This window comes from Topomyia yanbarensis, chromosome 2 (genome assembly GCF_030247195.1).
Source record: "Topomyia yanbarensis strain Yona2022 chromosome 2, ASM3024719v1, whole genome shotgun sequence".
Taxonomy (NCBI): Eukaryota; Metazoa; Arthropoda; class Insecta; order Diptera; family Culicidae; genus Topomyia; species Topomyia yanbarensis.
This window is the reverse complement of record NC_080671.1, coordinates 436393228-436404078: the sequence shown is the minus strand read 5'-3', so window position 1 is coordinate 436404078 and position 10851 is coordinate 436393228.

Below are 10851 nucleotides of genomic sequence, written 5' to 3'. Positions count from 1 at the left end.
GATCAATTCTATCAGATTTATTATATCAGATCAAACGCAAAGGAATGACTTTCCAATCTTTCTGGCTGTTTTCAGCAGGAACGGAAGGCCCCAGAAGTGTATACAAATTTGTAGATTGCATAGGTTATTTAATCCTAACCTCACCCCTGATAAGCGTCACTGTCTCTTCGACAAATTACCCCCGGCATATTTTACGATTGTAAAAACAGACTTGCGATTTTATTATGGGTCGGACACAGTTATTTTCTCTGGTGTAATTTTGCTGTTATCAGACATTATTGTATAAATTTGCCAGACAATAAACAATTACGAAATTCACACGGCCCCACAGTCTTTGGTCAGCATCCCACTGGCAAGCTGATAATGGCATTTGCCGAGATGCCAGGAAGGAGCCTGGTATTATTCATTTCTAGGCATATGAAACAATTACAGAGTAGCAAATGTGGGCGATAGCTATTTATTTGTAGGAAAAGTTGTACCAATCATCAATCACGCAAACAATAAATCCAAACAAGGGTGTTATCAGAAATGTTAGGTTGCGGGTGTGACTTAACCTATGACCGAGAAAGCCATCTTTTCCTGTATAAGAATGTACGGTATTGTAAATGGCTTACTCCATTATGATGTTGAGTGTCATTTTGGAATTTGGAAATCAATCAATGTCATGAAATTGTGAGCTTTATCGTTTGCTATTGGATTTTCACAAACTTAGAAACTTATATAAGAAAAAATGTCACCAGCAGTATTTCTGTATTCTTAGTTTTGAATCCAATTGAAAAACATAATAAATAAATCAATCCTCAAAGAAACGGATCACTTCTCTAGTGTGATTGGGGTCCTGAAGCCATCAGTCAAAATAATCTTTGAGAATAAAATTCTGAATTACCACTAGTCACTGACTATGTGTCGCAGTAATAAACGAGAGAGAAAATTTTTCTTTGTCATTATTTGTCAATAGATGTTTTGCCGATGAGAAACGGTTTGTTCGATATTTGCACTCAAAGTATATTTTACAGTTGTCGTTTAGATCTCCAACCCCATAGGAACGGTTGGTTTCAAAATCGTCAAATTAAGGACGGACCAACATTGGACGACGTCCGAATAACCGTTCAACAAACGTCCATCGTGTTGCACGGTTTTGAAACAATTTTTTAATCTTCGCCAGTATTGCTCTTCTCCCATCCATTCTTTCTGGGCCGCCGAGGAATCAAGAGCCTTTGTCATTGTGTTTATTATAATTATTACAGATAATAAACATGTCGTTTGCAATTTGGCGTTTAACCCAATTATGCGAACGTGTCTGAGAGGGAGAGTGGATGCCAACTTGTCATTAACATTTCGCAGTGAATTTCTTCATATTCATTAGGGATATATTTTATACTTTTTGTACGCTTGTTTTGTACTGCAAACTTTGGAAATGATCATTGAAGTGTTAATAAGAAGCATTACTCCCGATGGTCGGCTGTTCCCCGATCAGCGTGGCAAGCAGAAAGTTAGAAAAAGTTGAGCAAAGTGAAATTGATGCTGGCAGAGTTTCTGCGAGCATTTTGCGTGATTTGTGCGGGAATTCTGGCAACGAATTCGCTCAAATGCAACAACCGTTTTTGACAGAAGCGGTTAAACCAACCGATATGCTGCTCACTTTTATCCAGAATCCAGCCAGAAATGTACGGCCAAGATCTCTGCACGTTTCCTGCCACATCTTTGTCACCAGGTAGGAATTGCCAGGATCTTTACACAGTTTATGTCCGAGTTATGCCAGGGTTTTGCTCGGTTCCTGTCAAAATTTGCCAGAAAACGCGAGCGAAACCGAGTTCGCCCTAGCTCAACTAACCCGACAGGATACGCGCAGAAATCTGACAGGGCTGCCAAACCAAGACTTACAGAAATCTGGCAGAGCGGTCTCTGCGGTTCAAATTGCTCGTTTCGAATTCTCGGAAATTGATTGCGAGTGACTTTCGTACATATTATCATATTAAATATAGATGAATCGATACCTCTATTATATTCCACGCGATGTTGTCCTTTTATTTAACGCCCCGCGGAAGAATAATTATTAAAATGGCTATTCGAACGACATTTATATGGAGTGAGTACAATATCCACCAAGATATATTCTGATTCATTTCCATACCTACCTTTTCCTACCCTGCGGCACTTGTGGATGATGCAGATAATTCCTCGGTCACATGTGTTGAACTAACATTCCTTCTCATCCCAGAACTGACCTGCATGGGCGTGGCCATCTATGTTATTGATCATACCATAATCTTAGTCTCTTTAGGTTGCACGTTGAGTGTGATGTACTACTCCCAAATATCATACAATTGGTTCAATGTGCAATTTCAACAGGCTTTGATCAATCACGGGAAACTCACGGGCGGTCAACTAAGCTAAGCTAAGCAAAAATCATATAAACTTCTCTATTTATTATTAAGGATTGACTCGTTATTTATGTGGAAATGTAAATGAATGTTGTGCTCGCAAAAATAAATGGGTATGTTCAAAAACTGCGTAACACGCATCCAGTAGCCTTGTTTTGGAGAGTCAATTAGTCCTACAACGAAAAACAGCAATCCGGGTACTGTTCAAGATATACCTTTTCATCGAGACTTATGATTTAGACATCCTTGTTTTGGTATTTTTCTAAAATATTGTTGATAGTGTTCCGGCGTGCAAAGGCATTTCCGACAAAAATGCTCATGGCACTGTTACATTTAATGGGCACGTCAGTTCATCCGTTTTAGATGAGATATCCATTTCCAATGATCTGAGGAGCTTTGTTTTCTTTTTTCAGGCTTTAACCATGCGATCGTCTGCACTGCAGCACCAAATGAAATACATATTTATTGAGCCTTTTTTTCAAAAAGAAATAGGGTAAAGACCTAATTTTGGCCCAATTAGGGAGGGCGCCACACTATTCTTTTAATTACGCAGCCTACAATCGATGAAAGGCGCATAAATTGGCATCAGTATCCTTGCTTCGTTCCCAAGAACCAAATTATTATCAAAAATATCCGGAGAATGGGGAAATAATTCTGTTTGAGCGCCCCGAAAACTCGAATCGAATGCTCCTATTTTCGCACTACCATTTGAGCCAATGCGTTGAACAAAGATGGGAGACGCTGCTCTAACTAACGGGTTCAAATGGGTAGGGTGACAATAGAAATAGGGCGAAAATAGTCTCCACACCCTATCTAGAATGAGAGACTCTCATTGTTTACTTGCTCTTCTGTTCATTGTGAATTAACTCGACAGCTGGATTTTAGCGTCTACTTCTGCAGGGCCTGAAAGTTAGCGTTCGAGAACAGGGGATGCGCAAATGGTGTAAGTAGTTTCACTCTCTATGAGGTATTGAATTTTGTAATTTGTACAACGATGTAAACATGTTTGAAATACTTGCCATATATATTAAATAAAGCTTTTATTCATCAAGCTTCTTCTGGTTGTACTTATTGTGACCCCCCGTGTCCGTGCGGTAGAAGTAAAATTAAAACAATTATCACACAATCGTTGTCTCTTTCATTTGCTGTTTCATTCATTTTATATAGTCTAATTCATTTACGGTTGTATTGGTGAGACAGTTGAGGTTATGTTCTGTTGAACCTTGGTGGGTTGAGGTTAAGTTTTCTGTAGGCTAACATTATCATTCGAACCCACACCTTATCTTTGCGTGCGTTTCATCGCCTTTGAATGACTCGATTAATTTTTGACAATCCGGTTGACAATGAAGTGACAGCGACTATTCTAGCGACTACTCGACCGAACGAATACTTTAACCGGCCGTGTTCAGTTAGAGAGTAAACGCACAATATAATTCGGTCGCTTTAACATTTATCCCTCAACTCTGCATATTATCGAAGACTACATATTAAGAAGACTGATATCTCTTTTCTTCCCCCTTACAAAAGAGAACAGAGGCTACATCGCCTCTATTTGAGGAAGGTAGGAAACTTAGTGTAAAAGATGGGTGGGTAATGTCTGCGACATAACCGGAGAGATGTAGAATACATAAGGAACACGTTCTTTAAATATTTTGATACTCATTGGAATTTTCGGACAAAAGGTGATTTGGGCGAGGAATATTTCAAATTATTCTTTACAAAAATGATGGTGGTCCTGAAAAGGACCGGTTTTGTTGGCGTTGTTGGCCTTGGTGAGGGAGATGGCTAACGATGAATTAATTGTTAGCATGAGGAAGTCGCGTTGTACTGGCCAATGGAAGAACAGATAATAATTGATTCCTGAAAATCAATTTTTCTTTATTCATGTAAATTATACATACTTACAAATCTAACAGAAGATTCCTGATCATATTTCTGAATCATTAGTGCGAACATTGTGTAATTTGGTTAAGTACAATGAAAGTTACAAACTTTCCAAACTCGACCTTCTGTTCCTTCAGAAATATTGAAATGGGGTGTCTATATTAAACCGTTAGTCGTGGTCACAATAAAAAAAGATGGGTGGGTAATGTCTGTCACATAACCGGAGCGTCGTGATTTCAATTCGAGACGTTAATTTAAATCTAATAATATTCAACAGAATCACGTTTGAATGGGAAATTTTCAAATAATTCTCTATGGTAATAATGGTGGTTCTGAAAAGAACCTTTGGTATCGGCGTTGGTGTTGATGGTGATGCGCTGGATCGTTGGATATTTTTGGCATGATAGTTACGTGCCTGGCGAACTGTTTTGTAGCCTCGAACAAAACGACAAGACTGGCTTCTTCGGGTACCATTACGGCTGAACTTTATAAGCTTAGCTCGACTTTGAAATCTTGCACAATCTCACGAATCAGACACTAGTAGGGCCATTTTGTTTGCTACTAGCACGGAGCTGCACAAAAAAACCATTTAATGCAGTTAGTTCACGGGGGCTGCCAAAAAGCTTGAATAGAAGCATGCGACTTCAACGTTTCTCTTAAACACATGCAACGACACATTCGTCTTGGTAATACTGATAATAACAGTAGAAAGGAATGGAAAAGCAGTGCACGAAACGAGCGAGAGGATAATTTAAATTTTTGTTCCGTGTGCAAGCTACTTCTTTCCACACAACGTATTATGTTGCTTGTTGAAAATTTGCTACACACCTTAAAATGAAAGTTTCAGTTTAACTCTCACTAGAACACAATTGATTGGTCCTGAAAAGAACCGTAACGGTTGCTTTTATTGTAATTTATCACTCCCACAAACCGACCAAGTAGGCATCACTGGCTTCATTACGGCTGAGTTTTGTAAGCGTAGCTCGACTTTGAAGTAATACACAACCTTACGAACCAGACGCTGGAATGTTAGCCAGCGGATTAGTTTCTCCGTTGCCCTTTATTTGGGGCGAAATACTGGCATGGCGACAGTTCCTGATCGGTAGTTGGTTGCGATGGGCCACCAGTAGCTGGGGCACTTTTGCGGACCGTCATCATTGCCAACTGCTTTCCTCCGGTGGACTGGCTGCTTGCTAGTGCTTGAACGAATACGAATGATGAGAAAAACCGACCGACCAATATTCATATATGAAAACACGAGAAAGCACTACTATCGCTCTCTCGCTCGTTTTCGTGCCATTCCTGTGCCTTTCCTGTGCCTTTCCTTTCCGTTCGGCTACCAATACTAGCATAACCAAAACGAATATTCTGTCTTTCCATCGCCTTCAATTTAGTGGCCAGTGCTAGCAAACTTGCATGTTCAGTTTTTCAATAACAACATTTTCAATATTTTCAAAGAATGTTGCAGATTTGAAAAGAAGGAAGGAGAAGATTTTCACAAATTTAAATTCTTTTGTCTTATTTGTTAGCGCTGATAAAGGCTATTTAGTTTGCTACTAGCAAGGAGCTGCACAAACAAATCGATTTATGCAGTTAATCAACGGAGGCTGCCAAAAAGTTCGAAAAAAAGCATGCGACTAGTGTACTTTGCATATTCTATATTTTATCAATACTAGAGAGGATCAATAAAATAATTCAAATTGTTATAGCGACATGCAATTGTGGCAACACTGGCCATGAGATGGTGGGAGAACACGCACATTCGTTTTAGTTATGATTGTAGTAGCAGCAGAAAGGAATGGAAAAGCAGTGCACGAAAACGAGCGAGAGAGGATAATTTTAATTCTCTTTCTTTCTTTCCACACATCGTATTTCTTATATAGCTTTCTGAAAATTATTTGTTATACACCATAAAATGTAAATTTCAGTTTAACTCTTATTAGAACACAATTAATTGGTCCTGTAAAGAACCGTTTATTGTTTTATTGCGGGAGCATAATTCAGACGCACTCCCCGCGGACACGGTGAACCACTTTAACTCTTATTAGAACACAGATTAGTTTCTCTGTTGCCCTTTAGTTGGGGCGAAATTCTTGCAGGGCGACAGTTCCTGATCGGGTTGCGATGAGTCACCAGTAGCTGGGGCACTTTTTCCGACCGTCGTCATCGCCAACTTCTTTCCTTCGGTGGACTGGCTGCTTGCTAGTGCTTGAACGAATACGAATGATGAGAAAAACCGACCGACCAATATTCATATATGAACACACGAGAAAGCGCTACTATCGCTCTCGCTCGTTTTCGTGCCATTCCTGTGCCTTTCCTTTCCGTTCGGCTACCAATACTAGCATAACCAAAACGAATATTCTGTCTTTCCATCGCCTTCAATCTAGTGGCCAGTGCTAGCAAACTTGCATGTTCAGTTTTTCAATAACAACATTCAAACAATATTTTCAAAGAATGCTGCAGATTTGAAAAGAAGGAAATGATTTTCACAAATTTAAATTCTTTCGTGTTATTTGTTAGCGCTGATAAAGGCTATTTAGTTTGCTACTAGCAAGGAGCTGCACAAACAAATCGATTTATGCAGTTAATCAACGGAGGCTACCAAAAAGTTCGAATAAAAGCATGCGACTAGTGTACTTTGCATATTCTATATTTTATCAATACTAGAGAGGATCAATAAAATAATTCAAATTGTAATAGCGACATGCAATTGTGGCAACACTGGCCAAGAGATGGTGGGGGAACACGCACATTCGTTTTAGTTATGATGGTAGTAGCAGCAGAAAGGAAAGGAAAAGCAGTGCACGAAAACGAGCAAGAGAGGATAATTTAAATTGGGTCATTAAGCTATATATAGTTTTCCGTTCCATTCGATAAATTTTAGGTCCAATATACATAATATAACATGATTTCAAAAAAAATTTCGTTGTAATACGTAAAAACGATTTTTTTGTTTTTTTAAATAAATCTAATGTAAACTTGGCAACCATACATAGGAAAACAGCGGTTGTTTACATCTGGCCTATCAGGACAACACCCAAAATGAAAAAAAACTATATGCAATGTATGGTGTTTATGTCAAATAAAAATAACCCTGTGGAAAAACCGAGAAAACATGCCTTATTTTTTTCTGACAGGGCATCATTTGTCGTGAAATTCGATATGTCAAACCCTTCCTATAGTGTCAAATCCAGACTGTCAACATATTTCTTTATTTTAAATTTTAATATTATTTTCACGTTTCCTGAGTTGGAAAAAAATATTGTTGCAATCACGAAAATCAGCTTTATCGATGTAAGTAATAAAAAACGACTTTTTTTTCTCATTTAATGACCCAATTCTCTTTCTTTCTTTCCACACATCGTATTTTTTATATAGCTTTCTGAAAATTATTTGTTATACACCATAAAATGTAAATTTCAGTTTAACTCTTATTACAACACAATTAATTGGTCCTGTAAAGAACCGTTTATTGTTTTATTGCGGGAGCATAATTCAGACGCACTCCCTGCGGACACGGTGAGCCACAAAGCACTATTTTGCATCCTCGAACAAACCGACCAAGTAGGCATCGTTGGCTTCTCGGGGCATCATTACGACTGAGCTTTGTAAGCGTGGCTCGATTTTGCAGTCCTGCACAATCTCACGACCCAGACGCTGGAACGATAGCCTACTCTGTTGCCCTTTAGTTGGGGCGAAATTCTTGCAGGTCGACAGTTCCTGATCGGGTTGCGATGAGTCACCAGTAGCTGGGGCACTTTTTCCGCCGTCGTCATTGCCAACTGCTTTCCTTCGGTGGACTGGCTGCTTGCTAGTGCTTGAACGAATACGAATGATGAGAAAAACCGACCGACAGATATTTATATAATCGCGCTAATATGCACTACTATCGCTTTCTCGCTCGTTCTCGTGCCGTGCATGAGCCTTTCCTTTCCGTCCGGCTTCTAATGGCCTAACCAAAGGAATATGCCGTCTTTCCCCCACCAACTGCTCTCGTCAAGCAACCCAATGCGAATAACCATAGGAACAAACATGTAGTGGACCTATATATAAACTTTTCATTATTTTATTGTTCGGTTGGTCCACCATTTTGACGGCTCTGTGCGGGATGGGCTGAAAATTTTCACTTTTCCGAGTCGTTTTCGAAAGATTTTTCAAAACACAATTTTTTGTTATTAGTGCATGTTATACATACTTCAAATTTTAATACAGCAAAGAGGAACATATTTGCAACAAATTGGCCTAAAAATCAAATCATTCTGTTAAGTATGATAAAAGTTATTAACGTTCAAAATCTGACGCGGCGCCGCAGCCGATATTTTGAAACGGGACCCCTATATTGAAAGCTTAAATGTATTCTACATTAAAAGTGTATATGTGTGTGTGCATCACTATGGGAAGTACCGCCTTTACCCGCAAGTGGCGTTGCTTTTACTGTCTCCAGATTCTGGACAGAGTTGCCAGTCTTCTTGATATGCAGTCTTCGATAAAATGCTAGTCAAAACCACCGTTTTTCGATCTGTGCTGTGGGAAAACTACTATAGTGACGCCGTAAAAATCACAAGAGAAAGTAAACAAAGAGAGTCTCTCATTGTAGATATGACGTTTTTGAATAAAAGCTTTATATTTGTATTTGGCAGAACTATTCTCCGCTGCCCTTTCTGTCATTCCACAACGAATTGCTTCAATACACATAGTTCAAATACTTCTAGAAGCGATAGCGTTTTTTTAAAATATTTTTGCACCATTGCAATGCATTGAATACTTTACGCTGACGTCACAAATGAACTGAGTGTTCATTTTTGACAGTTCGCTTGTACTGTTTACATGGACTTAGAAAATTTCTCTACGATTTACATCGAGCGAATCTAATCGTCCACAAATTTTTCTAAGTCCATGTAAACAGTTCAAGTGAACTGTCAAGAAAAGTGAGGTTAACTGTTTCAATAAAGAACCTAATTGCAAGAACAAGATCATTCATTTACAGTCGTGATTCGCTGGTTGGACGCTTTTTAACTGGACCGCTTTTTAGTTGGACTTCCGCTAGTTGAACCATTGTCCAACTAAAAAGTACCTGAACGTCAAAATCTCATGTCAAATTTACTTTGACAATCTTTCTAGCAATCTTTTACACTACTAATATCTTCTTTCGAAAGTTTTTGACATTTGTCAATCGGTCCAAATAGCGAATTAAATTCGTTAGTTGGACAGAGGCTGTGGCCATACCAGTGAATCACGACTGTACTCAGCTTGCAAATTATCGATCACTGTTTTTTTCTCAAAACTGTCAAACTAGTACGCCACTGAAAATCTATTTAGAATTAGAATCAAATCCCAAAATGATAGTAAAAAATTCGTGACGACCCTTGGACAGGAGTATTTGAAAAGATTTCCTCCGACAGCGTCTACTTCCACTTCTGAGGTCTCACGATGGCTCTTCACTTTTCTGGTCGGAGTTAGCCTCTTTCATTATTCGAAAGATGTTCTAGGTTGGTACAAGGCTAAGGAGGTAAATTTTATGCCAAAGCATATAAATTTCCCGAACGCACCGGAAATGCGGCCAATTGAGAAATACTGGGCAGCCGTGAAGCACGCACACCTGAAGCACCCTAAGAAAGTGAATTCGCAATCAGAAATGTGAAGAAAATGGATGACCACACAAAACAAGTTGGCTCAAACGTTATACAAGAATTTATTATCAATGTTAAGAGGAATGTACATGTATTTAGATATAGTTTTGAAATTGTTAGTTGGGTATTCCTGCCCGGAACTCGAAATTATCCACAACGGTGCGTTGCTCGAATGAATACAATGGCCGACGACAATAGCGAATTAGCAATGGCGGAGATCCTGCCTTGCTAGGCCATTAACAATGGCCGGCGAGTAGGTCGAAATAGCAATGGCAACAATCCTGTCCTGGGCCCTAGGTTCCTCCGGAGTGTTCATGTGTGTTTATATTTTGTTGGCGTTGTCAATTTTATTTTGTTTCCACCACCCAATGTGACTACGCCACATCGCTTTTGCGCGTGCTGTCCGACTTCGCTACCGTAAACAAATGGATCACAGGTTCTTGCTTCCGACGGTGAGTCTGCATTCCGGCTGAGCATAACTGGGAAGTTTCCTAAAATTTAATCTGGAAATAAAAATTTTCTGGCAACGTTCCAGCACTCCGTTAAACTCTAACGATTTCGCCATCTGGGAGCAAGTTTGACGCTATGGAATGAACTTTATTTATTTTCGACAATTTTTAATTCGAGCCAACAACATTCAGCCTATTGAACCCGTCGCGCACTACTAAGCTGGTTACTAGTCACGGACAGAAAGAGGATGATTATTCCCGAGCCAAGCTATTTAAAGGTCTAAGATTTCACGAGAAAGGACGATGACATCCGATAATCTACAATGATAGCATAGATTTGACATGTCCATAAGGTTTGGCAACACTGACGCTAGTGGCTCCATCGGTGACGCTAGTGGCTTGATTATCAAACTGCTATAATAGAGCATAATATTTTGAGTGTGGACGCACTGATCTAGCTATCTGTGGATACGACTCTAAGTGTATCCAATACACCCTGCA